We start from the raw sequence: 24,153 nt of genomic DNA on the forward strand, positions 1-24,153 counted from the left end.
AGCAGCAGAGAACGAAATCGACTTCTTGCGTTTCCCTCTCCAAGAAGTCGAATTCTTCAATGGCATACCTTCATACGATACTCTCCTACATGCACGGCCAGTTGAACAGAGGCACTGGGCATAGTGGCAGTGCGCTTTGTTGCAATGCATCCTCCAACCAAAACAAAAAAAAACATTCATAACCCATCCACCGATTCGTTTCACATCGGGGCGAATTTAAGTCAATTTATTATTTTTAAATCGAGTCCCATCCACCACTCTGCCACTGACCCCAGCGTCACTGTGCCCCATGTGAACTGTGAAGTGGTTTAGTGCATGCATGCTTCAGATTATTTGGTGGTTCGCATTCGGTAAGTCAATGTAGAAAACCAGATAGAGTTGGTGCAGTCGCTCCCTGGAAATTCCTCCGATGGGGAATTTTAAATCGCTAAATGGCACCGGTCGGGAGAATTTACGATGCAGTGCTCGTTTATTGAGTTATTAAATGCCGATGGTATTAGTTATTGCTCGCAGTATTAATTATTGAGTGGAAATTAAATTGTTTTACAGCCTTTTATGGCGGACTGGCTAACTTAACATAATGTGTAATTATTCACTAATGTTTCTACATTTTTAGTGAAAGTACTTACATGGTAATTTTACCTAAAAACTACATTTTAGCGGGTGGGTTTGCTTCTTGAACAATCCCCCTTCTCGATTATCAAAATTTTTAATGAATTAAATTTACTAATTCGTCATTCCATAAGAATATTATGGTTTAAATTTTTGGTAGACTTTAAATATTTAATTGATTCTTCATATCGCATTACTATTTCTATCTAACTAATTTTATAGTGAATTAATTGCAATAAGATATGAACAAATACCAATGAATTTTACTATGTTAAAATGAACAACTTTTTGATATGAAAATATGTAAAGAGTTAAATATTTAAAATGAGGAACCCATACATCTATTAATTAATGATTTATCAATTAAATTGATCAATTCTTTTTTAGGAACCATTTGGAACCATATACATAATTTTTAGGAAAAACTAAAAATGACAATCTTATTCTGGATTTATTTTTATAATTAAGTAGTCTATGTAATAAACTACAAAAAATATCAAAAATTATCTTATTTTTCAACAATATTGGAATATTATATGTTATATCTGAAATTTAATGAATCATATACAGACATTACCACAGAACAATTGAGAAAGATAACCAGAAACTTATGAAAATGATATAATAAATACCTTAAATTGAACGATGGATTTATAGAAGTAAATAAAATTGAGGTATTAAGAGTATTAGAATAAATATTGTAATAATAATTTCTATTATTTTTAACTATTTATTTCACACACTACTAAACTAAAAATAAATGCATAATTTTTTGGTATGTATCTATCTCAGGGGGTGCTTAATCTAGTGAGATTTCCTATAAAAGTTTTGGTGGTATAATTTATTCAACTTTCATGCCTAAAAAGTAGTAGGCTTTCGTTTTGGGTCAAAAAATGACTATAAACACAAATTTTCAAGGTTTACAATTGAAAAAAAAAAATAATTCGAAAAAAATGCATTTTATAAGAATATCCCGCTTTCAAATGGACCACACTGTATATTTAAACTTATAATTACGACTCCTTTTAAATACGTAACGAATTAATTACTTCTTGTTCAATCAAAAATTGCCACGATGAAATTCTATTAATTCAAATAATTCATACATAAAAATATTATTATTATCATGTATTTATTTTACTTATAAGTGTGAGGACACATTAAATATTCAATTATCATGAAAATAATTTAATAACGAATCTATTGCAAATATGTTTTGATTAATGCCAACAATTTAATTAAATTAAATTCGTCAACGTATATTTTATGTCGAAGTAAGGCGTATAATACGCTTATACATATTATCTGAGCTTAATATCGAATAATTTAATTTTCCAGCAATAAAATTATATACTTTTATCTTCCTGTATAGTATAATTTGAATATTTAAATTAATATTCTAATTTAAATTATGTGGTAAAAGGTTCGTTTAGTGAGTTCGCAGGATGTTTTGTACTTTCCCAAGCAGGTGTACGAGACATTTAAATGTTTATAAATCTATATGAAACACCTGTTTTTTCTAAATGCTGTCGCAGACAATTCCTCTTTATATTTACATACAATTCTCATAACTTAATCTTTTACAACAAAGTCTGTGTTTTGATGTGAATCCATTTCCACTATCTTACACTCGATGAAAAATTGTTTATTCAATGTCGTGCATATATTTGCTTAGCTCCACGGCGATGGATTTTTAATTTTTCTCTGGGATTTTGACAACATTCCTGACACCGTTCGCCTCCCACAAGGTGTCGTTCTAATAAAAGAGTAAATTGCTAAACTATGTGGGATAGTACGCATCAAGGTTACTTAACAAAATACTTGGGACTTCACAGAAATTGCTTATTTAAATATAATGGCAATAGCTTAAAAATATACGGCTCGGCGACCAGTTTCAGATCATGTGAAGAAATTTTTACACTTTTATTATGTCACACACACACACACACAAACACACACGGGAATCTGAAACACCAGGTACGAAGGTGTTTGGTTAAGCCACATCGAAAAGCTCCTTGTTTAAAAATAAACCTTCTCGGAACTAAGGCTTTTAAAACCGAAGTAGGTAAAATACCGGAGAGTCTCTCCACTAAGCACATTCGTCCCGTAATCTAATCTCGAACGGGATGGAATTCAAAACACACGGAGGAAACAAATAAATCGTTCGTACCGTTTTTCTGAATCGTATCGTACTTTTCGCTTATTTGCCATAAATCGCCGAGAACGTATCGGGCATAAACAAATTTATGCGTGAGTCTGTGGTAAATAAAGTTGTTGCACGGATTTAGATTTAATGCGATTCAGTGACGTCCCCCGTAAACAGCGTGTTCTAAAATCGTTAATGAGAAGCAGATTGGATCGGTAATTAGATTAGTGTTCTATTTACCGTAACGTTTTGTGTGGGTTTTTGTTTTAATATTACATCGTCCACCTTATTAATTCTAATAAGGGGAAATTGTAAACGATTCGTCGCACCATCGTCCGAACGGATTGTTCGTTTCATCTGGATCTTATCGACGGATTATTTGTTTCATTTTGGCTCTTTTTGCCACTGGTTAAAACACGGACGTGCATAAAAGGAGGCCGTAATCTTTTGTTTAATGTACTTCCGACCCAGACAGGAAGAGGTGATTTATCTCTGGCGTTTTGGTAATATTTCTCGGAACGGTTCATCGATTCCAGTCGGTCATACAATTTGTTTTTACGGTTTCGAAAACGGCACATGTTGCTGGCGATGTGTACACACACGAATGTAAAAATTAATTGGAAGCTCAGGTTTCCAGATATATCGACTTTTGTGTTATTCCGCGGTAATTGGATTAAGTGGGTTAAAACAGGAAATCTCCCATTTAATTGCCGCCTTCATTAATCACCATTTAGTAAGAGTGAGGGGCACCCCGTGTCTTTCATATTTTCTAGACATGGAAAGAACCGTTTTATTTAATTAGCAATTAGCGGACAGGTATAGTTGCGGGTTTCATGAATAATTGCCATATTTAATTACACATTAATTTCTGATCACGTCCATTACGTATAAATTTAATCATTCTAATTGCAATATCAAAATGTTTGACGGTATTTTGCAAATACTGTTAATTAATTGAAACCAATGACTCGTTAGTATTCAATTTATGCACTCTATCAGATGTTACTATGCATTTACGATGTGACAGCATTTTTATGAAACAAGTTCCAACAGTAAAAATATTGATAATGGCTGTATTATTGTCCATTAGAGTTTGCAGAAATTGGAAATGTTGTCTTCATAAAATGAAATTTACATAAAAGCTCCATTCTTTATTCTCTTTAATGGCAATCGTCCATCTTTCATTTTCAATATCAATATACCTAATGGTGTTGTTTAATGATAAATATAATAATATAAAAGTTTCTATATAAGTTATATATTTATAAATTGGTTTTATTTGTTTATACTGGCTACGAAATAACAATAAAGAAAAATGTCAAACTGAGATCATTTGTAAACATATTATTACTTAAATAAAGTGTATCATTTCATTCTAAATATAAACTTTATAATTCAATTATTTATAAACAGAATTTATCTAAATGTTTATATTAAACAAAATATAATTTCATATATGGATAATGTTTCTAAATGTGGAAAAACCTTTGAATTTAATATAAATAAAATAAATAATATTAATATTAATTTTTACTTTACATTCTAATATACATTTTAAATTTATTTACTTAATTATAAAGTTTTAATTACAACAGATCAAACCTGACATTTGAATATTCTTCCTATATTTAAATATCTACTTTATTTTTAAAAATATTCATAAAATTCAATTAGTTTTATTTTCACTAAATAGTTATATATATATATATATATATATATATATATATATATATATATATATATATATATATATATATGTATATTATTATTAACATATATTAATTTATACAATTATTTTCCAGACATCGAATAAATAAAATGATTTTTCCATATAACAAAACTGTGAAAACCAGTAAATGGAAGCCAGGCAACAAAAATGGCAGAGAGATCAAATAAATCTAGCCTCCTGAAAAACTGAAGGAGCCTTTCACTTAACAGTTAAAGTTTTCAAAGCATGCACACTTGTCTTCATCCGCAATCTTTAAATCTCTGTTATCTTTATGTGCGACTTTTTCATCTGTCCGACCTTCAACATGCAATCTCTTTATGTTTATTGTCTTGACGGCGATGGAAAAAATTCACTTCTTCAATTTACCGTCTAATACGATTATAATGTTGTTCAATAATCAATTCGTTGCACTAATTTAGTACATAATGTATGAACGAATAAATGGAAAACGGAAGGCGACCTAAACGAGATGAGTGACTGTTATAAACCGAAGACGACGAGCGCGATGGAAATATTCCACATGGAATGAGTAGCGAGTGTATGTCAGGGATTCAAGAACGTATTGGCGTGGTGCTGGGGTCGTTGGCGCGTCTGAAGCGCGCGCTTGAGCGCCCATCCATGGCGCTATCCGTCCCGCGATATTATTACGGTCATCATCTCCGAAGAACGGACCCTTGCCTACTCTTCCTTCCTTCCTTACTTCTTTCCTGCACATCCACACGTGTCTCTTTCTTCTTTCTCCGTTCCGCTCAACTGTATCATTCGATGCCCCGGCACCGCAACGTTTGCGGAAACATCAATTAAAACAAAACTAATATATATTAGTCTAAGTGTTCAATTTAAAGGGAACATTTAAGATTCAACAAGAAAGTTACAACTGGCTTCTCCTTTAATGATTTAATAATAAAGACCTCAGATGTGATAAAAAATTATGTAGATAGAAGTTGGTGATTCAACATACAAACATATTTCAATTGGCCACTTCTAAGTGATATTTGGGTTATACTACTTCTTTTACTAAAGTAAAAGAATTCATAGGAGAGCCTTTAAATGATGAAACAAATTAGACAGTTTAATCATGGGAAGATATATGATTCAATATGCAACCATTATTCAATAGGCTACTCCTAATTATATTTGGTACATACTACTTATTAGAATTCATCAAATCTTAGTATAAAGTAAAGGAATTAAGAAATTCAAATGTTGAAATACTCAGAAACAAAACTAGTTTGTCTAAAATTTGAAGGAAATGTGTATTATTCAACATGCAACCATGTTATTACTTGTGTTATTGTTGTTATTTTTTATACACCATCTGAAAGAATTTGTTAAATATTAAGACAAAGTAAAAGCATGAATAAGAAAGCCAGTAAATGAAAAATTCAGGAACTGGATATTAAAAACTTTTCGTTTTTAAAACGAAGGCATGTGTATAATTCAACTTGCATTCAAGCTTCAATTAACCACTCCTAGTTTTATATTGGTTAAGGTGTTTAATATGAAACATTAATCTAAAATAATGTAATGAAACAGAACAATTCTTAAACGAGAGGTGTCAGTTGTCGCCACATGTGAGTAAAGTTAATACATGACAGAAGTTCATTAAGCTTCAGAATCTAATCATTGTAATCAGTTTAATTGTTTTAAAACATTATATTAGAAAAAAGACCAATGATTGCAGTTAAGCACACATTTAATTGATTAACGGAAACGGCATGGCGAAATTGGTGTGTGCAGGAAGTTTGCACCGACCCAGTACAGTTGTTGGTGCGCGGTTAGTCCGTTTGCTAGTTATTAGATTTTAATTAACGGTTAAGCGTTTGTGTTAACAGGGTATTCGCCATTTAGTCGGACGGATCGGGAAAATGACACGGACCATTCCCGTGCCGTCTCGTGTTTATTTATGTTTGCAATAAAACAGTCTGGAAGTGTATTTATAAAAAAAAAAACAGAATTGAACATCAAGCCCGTCTATTTTTATTTTTTTGTAATAGAGGTGTGAAAAATGTGTACATACACAACCGGAGAAGTTGGCCAAATGTCAATGCAGTTGAGTTTGTGTCTAGGCATCTCTTGGCCAGACAACTATTTCTGAACAGAATATCATAATCCCGCTATAAATATATAAAATATGTTTGAGTCATTCTGGTCGATTCCAGACGAAATACGATAAGTTTCATTGTACCTACACCCACACCACGGCCACCTCAAACGATGTATTCAGCCAGACGAGATTTTTCTCTAATATTAATAACTCAATGGTCATGGCGAAAACAGTTGGACACCCATCACACATGTGTCACGAAATTAATTGGATTAATGACATTCAAATTTCCATTCGTTTTTTTCCCCTTTGTGATGCGTGTTTCCATTAATTGAGTGATTTATTGCCCCGATAAACTAAATTAAGAACGGCCCGTCTAGTTGGCGCTATATATAACTTTTGCCTGCCTACTTGTTGAATTAAGGTTAGGACATAAAAATCTAAAAATACGACATTTTGTTTATTTGTTGTGGGTACTTCCTCATTCCATTACGGATCTGTCTTTAGGGGGGGCGATGTGAAAAAAGGAACGGACGGGGCTTGGAACGGCGACAACAAGAATGTGGAAATTAAATCCAACACGATAAAGCCAAATCTATTATAAGACCGCTTTTTATTTTAAGAATAAAAGCTTTTCTCTATACCAGTTTCTCGAATACTCAATATTCCCACAATATTCTAGATAGTTTGTTTAATTGATCAGATTATTTAATTATATTTGATTCTTTAAGTCTCTCTAAATTTGATGAGATTCAGAAATAATTTTTAAATAATTTTTATCATATATTATTATGAAATTAAACTAATTTTTTTAAATATGTTCGTAAAAATTTATATAAAGAAAATTAATGTATTAAACAAAAGAAATAATATAGATTTTATTAAAAATAGTTAATATAATTACGTACACAGAATATATTTTAAATTTTTAATAAAATAATAATAATAATTAATAAAAGATTTTGAAAAATTTATGAATAATCATAATTCTTTTTGAAAAAAATATTAATATTTTATTTTTCTATATATACATATAATTTAAAATTGAAAATATGTAATGATTTTTGTTAATTTTCAGAAATGGCATAACTATAGTTTGTTTTAAAGAATAATATTATTATAAAATAAATTATATTTATTCTAAAATTTTAATAATAAATTTTATATTTATTCTAATTCTAAAATTTTAATAATTTTAATGTATCCAACTATCGATTTTCTCTGAATTGAATATAACATTATTTTATATTAGAAATTCAATAACTAAAATTTTTCTAAAATAATTAAATAGTTATTATAATTACAATCCAGTATTAAGTAGTAAGTATTATAAAGACATACTTCTTTCTGAAAAAAAAGATCTTATATTTCTTTCGTATTACTGTATTTAATAAATTAAAAATTTAGAATTTAAATTTGTTGATTTTCATAACTTAAAAGCAATAATTCCCAAAATAACAATTCTAAAATTATACTTTAAAAATGTAATTATTTATAAGGTCATATAAAAATTAGATTAAATAAAAAATATATGCCCGAGAATAATAAAAACTATTAATATAAATTAAAAAGAAATTATTAAATCAAAACACAGTTATTATAATTACCTATCAAGAGCATTTATTTAATAATTATAATAATTATAAATAAATATTTATACTTATACATTTTATATGTAATAATTCTTAATTAAAGCATTTAATTTTATTTTGTAAAATTTTACAAATAATAAAATAAACATAAATAAGGTACTATTTATAAAAATAGATTAATTTTAGTTTTCCTTGATTTTATTATCCAATTTATATTTTATTGTCTGGAAATTTTATATCAGCTTATTTAAAATCCATTTAGGAGTAAATAAATTTAAGTTTAAAGCTCGTAACATTGAAAATTACATATTCTGTACATAACAACATGATAGCCACATGATTGTTGGTTGAACGAACTATTTTTCATTGGAAAAGCGCACTTTTCCCAAGAAAGTTAATATCGCAAGCACCGTAATTTATTGACCAATATAATCCCTCATTAATCAATTATTAATTGTCGACAATTATGTAAATCAACGTATCTTACTCGAATTTAGTTAGTTGAAAATTATGTACCCGTATTTTTCAGCTAATTATCTGATTTAACTGTACTGGTCGTATCTATAATTAATTATTTATTCCATTTGCAGTTCGAGGGGGAATGTAGTTGGTTTAAAAAACTAAATTATAACTTCCTTAATTAATTTTTATATGATACATTGAAAGTTGATAGTACCTTCATGCGGTTCACACTGTTTATAAACAAACGACATAAATCTCTTATACATATATAGATTTTTTTATACAAGACTACAGAATTGAACTCAAGAAGATCATTATCTTATCTCCGTTGTTAATTATTACAGCGATAAGGCCAAAAGCTATTTATAAAAACGACAAAACGACGAAGCTGCCTCGCATAAGCTCAGGCGCCATTTAGAAGCATTCTATTTAGATTTATTGTTATTTTTTGATGTTTACCACAGCGTTGTAAATAGGCTCGAAATGGCCGTGCACTTTAGATATTTGTACGTACGCATTAGGTTAAATGCATTTTCATTGTAATAAATTTGTTTAATAACCCGTTTACGATCTGATCCCACTGTTGGAAATTGTTCAGTAAATATCAATTGGAGGAGTTCGTCTTCTGGATGGATCAATTCAAGGATTTTCTGTCAACTTGTTACATCTTAACGCATTTATTTGTTGCGTTTTGCGTCGTAAAATTTTATGGAATATCACTTGATTAAGCGGTAAATTGATTTTGTTCGATTTTGCGTATTCACCACTTTGTCCGATCGATTCCGGAAAGATGAAACGAAAAAACTGTACATTCATAATTTTAAAAATTCAATTAATTATCATATAATGTAATCCTCCTAGTTTGGCTTCTTTTGCATATCATGTCTTCGAGATAAAATGGTAAACATTGCAAGACATCCGGTTGTTTAACTTGTGTTATTATAATTATTCAAAGATAAAGTTTTCTGGGATTATTTAGTTTATTTATCTGACAACGAACTAAATTCCACGCATATCACTTCGTGGATCATTTACTATTTTATAAATAATTAAAAAATTTCAATCAATTTTATTTAATTACTTAAAATATTCGGTTTACTTACTAGTGTGGTCATACAAGGTTTTTATAGATCCAATCGTTTAAAATTCTTTCACACTTGTTTCATGTTGTTTAAAAATGTTTCTAAGAGTTGTTGACACTTTAAATACTTTCATAACGTCTGTCAGAATGCTTTATGTGTCAACCAAATAAAACATGTACTTTAAATTTGAAATAGCGAATTGAAATATTTTAAGTTTGTGTGTTATTGATACTGATAGTATTTGACAAAATTTAACACGATATTTATCTCACAAAATTTGTAAAAATGTTTGGTTTAAGAAACAATCAATTTGTCAATGGAAGATACTAATCGGGTGAAAAATGAAGTAATTTATTCATAAATGCATATTTCTTCCTTCTAAATGATTGATAATTATTTTTAAGTTTGTTATAATCTTAATATTAATAGTTTTACTATTGTCATTATTGTAATGTTGATCTTAATGTGGCACTAAAGCTTAAAATTAATCTGTGGAAAAGTCTATATCTAGTATATTAAATTTTATAACCTTTTCATAAAATCGGTCCTGAAATAACGAGGACATTTTACACACGTTTTGTACATATAATATAAATAAAACGGTTTTATGTATTTTTATGTGTGTTAATAAAATGGGGTGAAAAGAAATGGATTAATGAGGCGCATTAAGTATTTATTATCGTAATGTATGAATATTATTTTAAGATGTTGTCAAATTATAATTCTAAATATATTTTTAAATAATAATAGCTTTTTAAAAAGTTTTAATTATATTTTCATCATTAATACTTTTTTTATTCATCGAAATCTTAACGTCTCAAAAGATTCCCGAAAATATAAAATATTTTATTAAATATTAAATTAAAGAACATTTTGATCCTATCAATTCTTATTTATGTAATTTATCTAAAAAACAAAACATAATAAGTTTAATAATTTCAAATGCAAGTGCTTGAAAGTGATATTAAATTAATTTTTTAATACTATTATAAAAACCTACTTATTGTAAATTTAAACAAGAAAATTTTGTTAAGTAACAATTAATTTTTATATTTTTAATGTCTGTATAATAAAAATTTAAAATTTGGTTTGTTCTGTACTGTACTTTTTAATAATCCCTTAATAAATACTAAAAATACTTATTGAATGGACTTCAATGTAAAATGTTTATTAATTTTATATATATATATATATATATATATATATATATATATATATATATATATATATATATATATATATATATTTTTTTGTTTTAGAAATATATATTTTTAGTTTTTTTATTTAATGCTTGAAAATGATTTTAAGTTACTTTTAAAAAAATGTTTGGAATAAAATTTGTTATATATGTAATCCTGAAAAAACTGACATTAAAATAAATAAAATTTTCAGTTTTGTAAGAAATGATGTTTTATACAAATATAGTATCATAAAACATTAAACTTATTAAATAATAATTAAACTCTATATTTAATTTTTATTTCTTAACAAGCCCTTAACAAAATTAATAGATACTATTTAGATTGTCTGTGTGAATTTTTTTTACTATTTTAAAAGTATAAATTTTTAGTTCAAATTAGTAACTATAATAAATATTAAATATGTTATCTTAAATGATTGTTATTTTTTTTTAATTTTTGATATATTTTTAAACAAAATTAAATAATTTTAATTTTTATAAAAATATCTAACGAAAGTAATAAATACATTTTAGTGTATTATTCATCAACTTTTTAAGTATATTTCATTTATTGAAATCTTGATGTCTAATAAGATCTAGAATTTGAATGTTGAAGATGTTTTCTGTTGGAACTAGTGTTGGATTATAATTCAATTAAACTTTTTTCTTTAAATTACTTTACTTTTTCAAGTAAAGGATCAATTTTTATGATTTTATGTATTACCTAAGAAGAAAATTAAAATTTTGGTAATAATTATGTTTAATAACTAAATTCAAGTGCTTAAAAGAGATTTTAAATTATTTTTATTTAAAATAAAATATTAAATTTACTAGTACTAAAATATATAAAAGCTACATTTTGAAAGTTGTACGTACTGAACTATATATTAGAAAAATTACATTTTGAAAGTAATTGTACATTTAGAATTTAATTTGTATTTTTTAATAAACTTAATAAACTAGAAATAGTAATTGGGTTGTCGTTAAGATTTAGAGTATTTTTCGGATTTATAAAACTTTTTTTCCCTTCAAAATTTTTGGTTTCTTGTAATTCATCTTACAAAAAATATAAGACTATTGAAAATGCTTGCAAGTGATTTTTAATTATTTTATTTGACAAGAATGTATTTATTACAAATTTTATCCATGAAATTTTGTGCTTACAAAAAATTAATACTACACTTTGGAATTATTTTTAATTCATTTTTTGATATTAAAATAAATTTTTTGCTTGATCTAAAATAAACAAAGGCTACATTTTGAATGTTATTTTAAAGTTGTTTTAAATTGAGTTATTTTCATTTTTGAGTAGATGGTATAATACTTTTGTGAAGAAGTGGCGTTTCATACGATTCAATTGAAAAATTGTAAATGAAATTGAAAGTAATCCAATACAAATCAAATTGTACATATAAAATTTAATTTATATTTCTTTATAAACTTACTAGACTTACTAGAATTTATTGGTTTTATAAAAATTTTTCCCCTTCAGAATTCACAAGATCATTGAAAATTTAAGTACAAATGTTTGCAAACGATTTTTAGTTATTTTATTTAATTCTTTTACAAGAACGAGTTTATTATAAATTTTATACTATACAAAAATCTAATACTATTTTTTAGAATTTATAAATTTATTTTCATTTTTGAAATCTTCTTTTTATGAAACACAACCCTGAAATCTAAATTGATTGTAAATAAAATTTTATATATTTATTTAAGATCTAATTTAAAATCTAAACAAACATTTAAAGATTATTTATAAAAATATATCTTGATGGATTATAACAAATTTTACAAAATTATTGTATCAAAATTAAAATTAATTATTTAGCCAATTTATAGATAAAAAATAAAATTTAAAATACGTTAAAACGTTCAATACAATTTTATAAATACATAAATAACAAAAATTCAACAAAAAATCAAATAAAAACCACTTAATTTAAGGGATGTATGCGAAGAACGTGAATGACAATTAATACACGATCAACACTTGAATAAAGTTAACATTTAAAATCGATTCGTCGAATCCTTAACCCAATAACCCGCATCAATCGAAGAAACAACGCAAAAACGACACCGTATCGTCGAAAAATCGACGAAATTTCATCGCATTTCGCACACAAGATAGCAGCCATTTTGCTAATCGACCCCCCTTACGTCCGCCCGTCTCCGACATTGGCACGTTGCACCGCGATTTTCGCACGTTTTCAATGGAAAACGGTGCACGAAAACGGTGCGTAATTTTGAATGGACCCAGTCAGGTGTGCGTCCGCACCGAAACGCAGGGGTGGAATTCCATTGAAGGGGTTGCGGACCGTATTTCTTGTGTGCCGGGCGGATTGCGCTTGTGCGCTGACGTCAGCCGGCCGATAGCTCCGTCTGCGTCGCACCCGTTGCACGTACGTACCGCGGACGTCCGTCGTGGTTTTAACGCCGGCCGAACAACTCCAGAAGATACGACTTAGTCGCGTAAAGTATGGGAATAAGATGTGTTGTGTTTTTCAATAGCCGAATGTTGCGGTGGTTGAGGCGAGGGCGGTTGGCATGTTGACGCAGGAGGACACTCAGGGGGTTGCCACAGAGTAAGTTCCGAAATTATCATTCTGATTTGCACGAAGGTCTCGGTGGATGGATGGATGGCTGGTGTGTACAGCGAGAGGGTGGCCGTTTGCATGTGAACTGTGTCAACTTATTATGTATTGGGCTTTTCGTCTCCACTCCCGTCCGTAATCATTTTTGCGTAACAGTCGTACGGTACATAAAAAGCGTTTTAAATTTTATCGCCGACTCGTAGACACTATCGTCGAACTGGACTATCGAGACGTTGGCACAATTTCTGCCCGTGTTCCTGCCTTATTAGTGCAATTAACATCTTCATATCCACTAATTACGTGGTGGTTTAATTTAATATTTTTTGCTTGGCTGGTTCCATGGTGAATTCGAAGGTACGTTAATGACGACGAGTCGACTAGTCGACGAGCGGAGGTTAAATTATTTTAATTTTTCGTAGATCGCAGAAATGGTGTGCGACTAGGTGAAAGAGGTGGCGAATTAATTAGCAAGAATATAATGAGGTAATTGCAGGCCGGCTTCGGCCATGTCATCCAATAAAATTGAATGGTTCGAGTGCAGAAATTTGAAACTGTATAATTGTGTCTATGTGGGGGGATAGTCTAGCCTCCTGGGGCTCACTTTAGGAGCTGTCTGACTGCCGAATTCATTCGCAAATTTTTTGTTGCCGAGCAGTTCACTAAACTGTTAAAGTTTATTTCAAAACAGCCGATCAGGTTCATTCATTATTTATATCAGACGATTCTTATGTAACGTGGTAGTTGTTAATTTATATTTACACAAATCCGGAGCCTTTGCATTCGATTTACATTAATTATTAATATAAAATAATATTCAAGGAAAAAATCAAACTTAACGTTGATAGTCGCACATTGTTAGGAATTTAGGACATAGATTACGATAACGTTTTATGTATGTATCCGTTTATGCGTCGAAAACATTATTCAAATATGTACCTCACGACCAAATCATTAATTACCACGTTCCACCCTTCATTAACACCATTATCATTACTATTAATATTACTATCATCGTTTCACAACGTGAAAAAATAACAAAACACCACAAATAACCAAACCAATCCAATATCATCAATATGTAAAATGGTACGTCAAGGTCACGAGCCACGGAAAACTGCATTTTCTTTAGCGCCTTGATTTATACCCGGCCACAAACCAGTTTCAAATAAGACGACTTATCGTCCTGTCACACGGTAATAAAGGAATGCAGAACAGAAGATGATTCAGAAACATACAAATTATGCATCGCTATAAATAAAAATCCACCCATTCCAATTACTTGCGGCAATAATTGACTCGTGAAGGGGCCGCACAAAAAACGTCCTGTTTTTTGAAAATGGGGGATTTACCGGTGGCGTTTATGTTTTCGCGTTGGTGGTGGTAACGGGGGAATTCGTCCACAAGTTATTAATAATCGTGCCAACAATGTCGGCAATTAATTTTTGTTTTTCCTTTGCACACACCGCGATTCAAACATTAATTAGGCGATAAATTAACGTTAAGTAAACGATTTTATAAAACGTTCAGATCGGATTAATTAAGTTAAGGCCAGTACAAATATTTAAATGATATTAGAAGCGAAGTATCAATAAGAATGTGCATGCACGCGAGGTCGTTGAACCTTATTGCTGTCTAGGACTTGCCACACATAAATAAGCCGATTCCAATTGCTCTATTTAAGGCTGGACAGCCGAAAAAATGGACGCCGATTTTTAATCAAAAAGTGCAAGGAACAATTTATGGTTTAACCTAATTACAAATTTATATCGAATTTTATGTTATTTTGAGCTCAATTTTCAATTATGTATATAACTTTTTAGAAATTTTAAAGTTTAAAAGATCCTTTGAAATACTTGACATCCATATTTTCATCACAAATTTCTTAAATAATTACATGGGTATGGCAAAAATTTTATCTTATTTCAGTTTGACAAAACTAAACATTATTTAATTATTTTTTAATAATAAACCCATTACTTTTTTGTTCTGTAAATAATTAAAATTAAATTTATTCTTTTACGATGTTTTCCACAAATTCTAATTACTAAATTAAATACAAATTGTTTCTTAATTAATATATTGAAATATTTTTATCAGTATTTAATAAAACAATATATAACGTACTAGTGTTTAATCGATTTTTATTGTTTTAATTTTTTTAATCAAAAAACTCTTAGTTACTCGTTTTTTCATTAATTTACTAAAAAAATTACTATTTTTGTTCGAAAATTTTAAAATTTTAGGATTGGTTTCAAAATACTATATTATAATCTTATGATTTCCTTACGTATTATTTACATATCTGCATAATTATAAAAATAATAATTGAAGTTTAATAAAATCATAAAAAATCCCCTAAATGTTAATTATGTTTAAATAATTAGACCAATATTAAAAGCACATTACATTGTTTTCCATTCTTTAAACAATTTAAATTGAATTATTCATTTACAATTTTTTTTAAATTCTCGTGAAATAAAAAAAAGTTTTATTAATTTCAGGTTATTTTATTAATTTAGTTTCTTTAATCAATTTTTGTGTATAAAATTTAAAGAGAATTGCTTCCAAAATACAATATTTAAACTTAATTTCCTCACAATTAATTTACATATAAATATTAAAAAATAAATTTCTAATTAAAGATTGACAAAATTATTACATTTCCCAAATTTCGAAAAATTTTAAAATCTTTTAATAAATTCAATTTCATATTTCAGAACAATCTGAAATATTTTAATAATTAGAACAATATTAAAACACACTTTGTTTTCTGTTTTTTAAGCAATTAAAATTGAATTTAATCATTTACACTTTTTCCCCCAAATTGTAAATACTTATTTAAATAAAATTAAATATATATCAATCAATTTAGAACTTTAGGACTGTTTCTAAAATGTATTTAATCGGTTTTTCTTATTTTAAATATTCGTAAAATCAGAAAACTTGTTTAGATTATTTAATCCTAATGTATTATTTTTTCTATAGAATTTTAAAAAGTTAAGCTTTAAGATTGCTTCTAAAATACAATATTAAAGTTTATTTCCTCAAGTTATTTACATACCTAGATATAAATATATAATTTAGCAAATATTATATCTGATTAAAGTATGATAAAACAATTAAACCATCAAGTTTAATTATAGCGTTAAAGTCAAAGCAATAGGGAAAATATGTTTCTTTGTTTTCAATTAAATTAAAATTAAATTTACTTTTTTACCAAATTTTCAACGAACAGTAATTGCTTATTAATAAAACAAGTTGCTATAATAATATTAAATTAAGATTATTTTCTTAATTAAATTTACATAGTCAAAATTTACTACTTATTATTATAAAATTTTAAAATAAGATTTTTTCACAAAATACTTTGAATGTGCGTTGGTTTCGTCACAAATTATTATTAACAAGGGAATACATATTAATAGATAAGTTAAAAATTATTTTTCCTGATTCAACTTATTACTTTTTAATAGTTAAAAGAGTGTTTGCATCATCTAAAGTTAAAGATATTTTCTCACTAATTTTAAATATTCATTTAAAATAAGTCTATTAATAAATTAAGATATTCTGTTTGAATGTAAAAAATATTTATATAAATAAAAGCCAAAGCTAAAGCAATTAACGACATCAAAATTTTTTAATAATAATTATCATTTAAAAAATTTCTAATAGAATTAATAATATTTACTAAAATATTCTTCAAGAAACGGTTATTAAAATGCATTTTAATGACCAATATTAACTACTTTCTAAAATGAGTGTATGAATTAATTAAATTATATTGTTTTTTTTAGATTTTTGAGATAAACCAATTTTACCAGCAACTACTTTGACGTATCCCAATATTGAAAGGTTTTGCGAGATAGTAAACAGAACATTTCTCGTCCATTGTTTTTATTCTCGATAGTTCCGATAAAAGTTTTTGTATCTACGCAACATTTCCTAATATAAATCTCCAAGAACGTTACCATAAATAAACCTAATCATCATACAATTTTACCAATACTTATTCCAATAAACATTGATGATGTAAATACGAGTTAAAAATAAACATGAAATAATGGAAGTGCGATGATTTTACTAAATATCGTATAAAATCGAATCAGAAAGCGAGGATCAGTCGTCGTCGTAATTAAAACGTGCCTCAAATATTGATCGTTCGAAAATATTTCCTTATAGCACAAACATAAACAATTTTAATCTGTATATATGCGTATAGGAAGGTAAGATTTTCATCTTGGCACCCGACAATCAATTTACATCGGGCGCGTTTGATGTGTTAGTGTTGCCGATGCCGATCAAGGCGAAAAAATCATTTAGCACCAAACAAACATAAGAGGCGATCGCGACGATTCATCATGGTCTATATAGGTTAGTTACGTCTGCTTTGTGACGTCGCTTGGCCATTTAAATTTTAAAAGCCCACCATTTATGGCATCTGCTTCATCTGCTTCCATTTGCATGTGGGGAGCGCGACGTATTGGCAATTTCCTCGATTGCGATTCGGTTTTATCGGCGACGCACAATTTCGGTCGCGTGACGACGTGATCAGGGATGAATCAACTTACCATACTTATCGTTTTAACATCAATAATAACACAACATTGTTTGCTACTGGCTGTTGAAAAATTGAATGGTGATTCAGAGTTACAGTATCAGTGATAAACATGTCGATCATATGACGGGGTTGCACCATCACATGTAAATGAATGACGTTCAAAGTCGCATGATTGATTGAAATATTGTGCAAATTCCACTAATGTTGAGCAAAAGAAATTTTATCTAATCATTTTATTATATTAATATACCACAGACGTATATTAATTACTGTTTAATGTTTAAAGAGTTTCGAAAGTATTAAATAAACCTACCTACTAAAGATTACTTGAGAAAACTCTGAAATATAAAATGTCAAACTTTACTTTGTGACATGAAACAGATAATTATATCCAAAATATTTACTGATAATTCAGAAAGCTTAATAAGCATTTGACATTCTAAAATGAAATTCTGAAAAACATATTTGTCAGAAAGAGTAAATATTGAAATTAGTCGAAATGTTTTTTAGTTCAATTTGAAAAACTCTATAAAATAAAAATTTTTTGGCGTTACTTTGTAATTTGAGACAGACAGTTACGTCCAAAATATTATTTGATTATTATGATACAATATTATTTTTATATAAATAACAATTAATTAAAGTAATTGTAGCATCCATAATAATATTTTTAACTTAATTAATTAGTTTTATTAATTGAGGGGATGAATTAAAGACATTCTTAAGAATATTGTGAAAAACATTTGTCAAAATTATATTTAACAATTTCATTTATAACGAAAATTATCAAAAATTTTAAAAACTTAATAAATTCAAGAACGTAAATACATATTTGAGAATATTCTGAAATATTTAACTAATAAAAGAAATATTAAAATACAGTACATTGTATTATGTTCTATAAATTTAATCATTTACAAAATTTCCTCGAAATTTTAAATACCTATATACATAAAATCAACTGTCTATTAGTATATTAAAATATATTAGTTTATATATAATAAAAAAAATTATAAATGTTTAATCGCCTTTTAAGTTTTTGAAAAATTGAAAAACTTTGTTAATTTCACTTTATTTTCTTAATTTAATTTCTTTTTAATCATAACGTATTATTTTTGTTTATAGAATTTTAAAAGGTTAAAACTTTAGGATTACTTTCAAAATATACAAATTAAACCTTATTTCCTCAGAAATTATTTCCAAATCTAAATTTTAAAATAATAATTAGTTTGACAAAACCATTAAATTTTCTAAATTTTCATTATATTTTAGTAATTAAAGCAATACTCATTCAATAGTCAATAAAAATAAAATCAACTGAGTATTAGCATATTAAAAAAAATGTTTGTTTATATATAACAAAAAAAATTATAAATGTTTAATTAAAAGGTTAAAGCTTTAGGATTACTTTCAAAATATAGAAATTATACATTATTTCCTTACAAATTATGTACAAATCTAGATATAAAGCTTAAAATAATAATTAAAGACAAAACCATTAAATCCTCTGAACTTTCATTCTATTTTAGTAATTAAAATTAAATTTAATCATTTACAAAGTTTCCCTCAAATTCTAGATACTTTTTTACTCTCGTGAAATTAAAAAAAAAATATTTCCAAAATATGGTATTTAATCTTTATTTCTTTACATATTATTTACTTAATATGAATATTGTGAGACATATTTGTCCGAAAGATTATATTTAACAATTTAATTTATTACAAAAATTTTTAATAAATTTTGAACTTGAATACATACACATTTTTTATAATAACTAAATATATAAGCAAGATTGTTTGTATCTTTTACTAGCATAAAAGTGATTAAAATTTCACAATAATATGTAGTAATTAATGTTTAAAGTTGTAAGTGTCAGATTAATCGTTATATGTAAATTGAAACTTTGTAGATTAAAATATTTTATCTTAAAAAGAAAGTAAATTAAAGCAAATTTATATTTATTTACGTTACAAACTTTGTCGTATTACTCGAAATTTAAATGAATTATAAAAATAAATTTATTGTAAAGATAAAAAATTTGGTTTTAACTTTGATACTGTTTGTTTAAAATTTTATATATTCACTCCTTTCTACATCGCTTTATACTATACATATATTTTTAAAAACTATGTTGTTTAAATTTTCTTTATGTGTACTCCCAAACTCAACAATATTGTCTTTGTACTCGAATATTAATCTTGTGTACCACCCAATAATTACTTATCCCATAATACACATCGAATTTTATCGATAACCGATATGTGATTTATTCATACCGCCAGAATAAAAAGTTGCTTGATACACGCCTTCGAAACCATTGTTCGAAATAAAACGATAAATCAACGAAAAGTGGAGATGCATTTTCCGTTTGATGACAGTGTCCGGGCACGTCCGACATTTTAACAGTTAAATAAATTCGGCCGGAACTTATTTGAATAATGCCATGAATTACGAAAGTAAACACACACTAAACGGCTGCCGAAATTTTTGTCCACAATTACCATAGATTTATAGGAATCGTTCACATCCGCGTGTGGATTCGTCAGTTTTAATTTAGATCGTCGCCCCGTTTGTTATTAAGGATAATATTTGTACAATTATGGTATTTGTGCGCGTAGTAGGTGCAAACGTGATTTAAACGAACATGACGTGCGCAAATGACGTTACGAACAATAAAAATAATACCTAAACGTGGTCTAGACTGGACGAAAAGTTTGTTTATGGCATTCGATGAAGTGTACCTTGTTTTACGTATTTTAATTGTAAACAATGGTATTTGGATTTTCCCTTTGTGTACAAGAGATTGAAGTTTCGTACGTGAATCGATGAATTTGCTCTTTTCGAAATTGACGAGAAGAAAACTAAGGTAATGAATTAAATTATGTATTTATTTATTATGTACTATTTTATCTTTAGCATAAATTTCATGAAATTACACTTATACGAAAAGGTATTCATTAATAATTTCGTAATCAGAGACGTTGAGTAGGTTCATAGCAGGTGTAAATTAAACAGAATGGCGACAACGAGCTATTCTAATGAAAGTCGTAGGTATATTGAAGGCGGTTTAGCTTAGAAAAGACCCCAATAAACGTACAACATTAGGTAAATAACTGATATTTATGAATGGACGCACTATTATATAATTTTTTGATAATTATACGCCTCCGTCACCGTCTCAAAGACCAACTTTGTAGAAGAATATAATATTGTGTTTCTGTTAACTGAGGACAATTATGAAAGAAACTAACTTGAAGTTTCCAGGAGTGTAACCTTTTATATAAATTTTAATTTTGTTTTAATTCTTTAAATTCCTGCATTTAGAGTTATACGCGACAGGAATAATAATTTATATTACGTTCATTAATATTCACTACTTGAGCTGACCACAGTCATGTACAAAAGAATTCCTGATTTACGCCAGTTTTTTAACAATATTTGATTGATTTTACAATATTTTTTCAGCTGTTGCTTCATTTATCTGAAATATCTGCTTTATACATAATTGGAACAATTTTGGTTCAAATTTCACTCGATTGAATGATTGAAAACTACTTTTACATTCAAATTGTAAGACATTTTATCCAGAACAGTGCAAAAAATATGTTTCTGCATTTATGCATAATTGAGTATACAATTAGGACAATTCTAATCCAAATTTCATTTGATTGATTGATGCTAGATCACGAAATCGTTTTACATTACATTTTCGTTCAAATTGTATGACATTTTTTCAGAATTGAGGTGATTAACCTTATATAAAAATTATTTAGAAATAATATTTTTCCATTTATGTATATAGTTATGTATAGTTAGATCCAGTCTGGTTTAAATTTCACTTGATTAAATGAATTTATAGATTATGACAGCGTTGTACATTTACTTTTTCGTTCTAATTGTATGACATTTTATTCAGAAATGGGATGATTAACATGGTGCTCTATTTAAAAATTGTTTAAAAATAACGTTTCCCAATTTATGCTTATTTTTATGTATGGTTGGATCAAGTCTGCTTCAAATTTCAATCGATTAAACAAACTTATAGATTGTAACAGCGATATGCACTACTTATTCGTTTTAATTGTATGACATTTTATTCAGAATTGGGATGATTAACATGATGTCCTATTTAAAAATTGTTGAAAAATAATGTTTCCCCATTTATGCGTATCTTTATGTTTAGTTAAAACAAGTCTGGTTCAAATATCATTTGAATAAATGAAATTATAAATTATGACGGTGTTGTACACTACTTTTTCGTTCAAACTGTATGACATTTTATTCAGAAATGAGATATTTTATGTATAGTAGATTAAGTCTAGTCTAGTCTAAATTTCACTCGATTAAATGAAGTTATAGATTGTGAGGGCGTTGTACATTCCTTTTTTGTTCAAAGACATTTTATTCAGAATTATGATGATTATCATGGTGCTCAATTTAAAAATGAGTATTATCTCCCATACATTGTTTCGTTCTTTAAAATTTAATTAAAAACGTAACAAATCGATTAAGAACACATTTATTTAAAAAATATATTAACGTTTCAAATGAAAACATTTTCTTGAATTGGCAATGAGTTTCTAAAATTATTTGACCAGTAAAATTTCCTAATATTGTTTAATAAAATTTAAGCTAATACAGCTGATCCGGCTATTCCGGCGTTTGACCACAAGAGGAATAGAGCCACTCCGCGACCAAAAAAGGGACGAACGGATAAATCAGCGGGGCAAGTTAATTGTTTCGCGACACGTTGACAAAATGGGCGATGCGCTTTCCGAGACCGATCCGTCCGCAATTTATTTAGCGACCGTGCGTTTTCGCCCCTTAAGGTCATGATAAAAATAGAAGACGTGTTTGCGGACTAGAAAATGATCTATTTCTAGATATCCATAAATGGCGTAGAGCTCCATTCCATCGGTCGGTTCCACGAAGTAATGACTTGAATTAGTCCAGTTTTCAAACGGATGCTGTCGGGCACCTACACATTGCGAAATTGCGGACATTACTTATCTCGGGCTCTCTCGCCCATTCAACTCCGTCCGTGTCCGTTTCTACCTTTTTGATGCGGTCGAAAAGAATTAATTTGCCATTTCCGAGAACGCCGAAACAATATGATGCACATCGGCCAGATTCTAATCGGCTTAACCAATGTTTTTGTGACGAATAAACGAGTGCACGTAAAAGGCAATTGTTACAATTCGTCACAGCGATGATCTTCAAACGGGACCGAAATGTATTTCAAATTTAACGTAGATCTTTTGAATGTACACAATTTCTACGGTTTGAAATTGCAGTAATTAATATTTTTCAAAACACACGCAGGGTTTGTTATGTTATTGATTTGGTTTGTTAATTTGGTTAGCAACACAGACATGTGTGTGTACATTTTTTGTTTGGGTGGCACCGCAATTTTTTTTCAATAAATTATAAATTCATACGGTGCGCCAAAATAGACAACCCACATGCCTATTTTACATAACGAAAATGTAGGTGATACGGATGTATCGAAAGGAGGCACGAACTTCCTTCGGATTTGTTTTGGGAAACGGGCTGCGCAACCCGACCAAAATTGTATTGTGTTACGAAAGAAATTTGACAGACAATTAAATTAGCCACGAAACACACAAAAAAGCAGTTGGTTATGGTTCCGACAAAATACGATTAAAGCCCATAATTAATTACCGTCTTTTTATGCACTTTGAACACACAATTATGAGGCAATTTCACATTTGTTTTAATTACGGTTGAAACAAACCGTCGGGTTCAAAAGTACCAAGTCATTTTGTTAAGGTGCATGATTCTCTCTCTTTTTATTGTATTCAAATGCCGGACTAAATTATTCGCAATGCTCAAAGCAACTTGTTGCCATGCCGTATTTTAGGTCAAACACTGTTTTAGAATAGACGGGGATCGAGATTAAAATAACCAAATTGTCTATACGCAGGATTAAACTCGGACCTTTGTTTTATACACAATTCGATCCCCTCACTTGCTCTCTAACAATCTGATTGTGTATCAAATAATAAAATATTGTTAAGGAAATTTATTTATGAATAAATTTCTTGTGAATTCCAATTAGGTTTAATTATTTAGTGCCCTAGCTAATAAGATTCTACATACACTAACACTCAACTATTTGAGAAAAAT

At 28.2% G+C, this 24,153-nt stretch overlaps 1 long non-coding RNA gene across 3 annotated transcripts in view; it reads left to right on the top strand.

Annotated features, from left to right (window-relative positions):
* The first annotated feature begins 210 nt into the window (after positions 1–210).
* LOC109604802 (uncharacterized) overlaps positions 211–24,153 on the top strand; it is a 75,268-nt gene continuing 51,325 nt past the window's right edge. Inside the window, exon 1 of one of the 3 annotated variants that reach the window (XR_007547331.1) lies at positions 211–350. This is a non-coding gene — a long non-coding RNA (uncharacterized LOC109604802). Of the gene's footprint in view, positions 351–13,296; positions 13,439–24,153 lie in introns of those variants that run through there. The other 2 variants (XR_007547332.1, XR_007547330.1) reach the window with 2 other exon arrangements.

Source organism: Aethina tumida, chromosome 2 (assembly GCF_024364675.1).
Source record: "Aethina tumida isolate Nest 87 chromosome 2, icAetTumi1.1, whole genome shotgun sequence".
Classification (NCBI taxonomy): Eukaryota; Metazoa; Arthropoda; class Insecta; order Coleoptera; family Nitidulidae; genus Aethina; species Aethina tumida.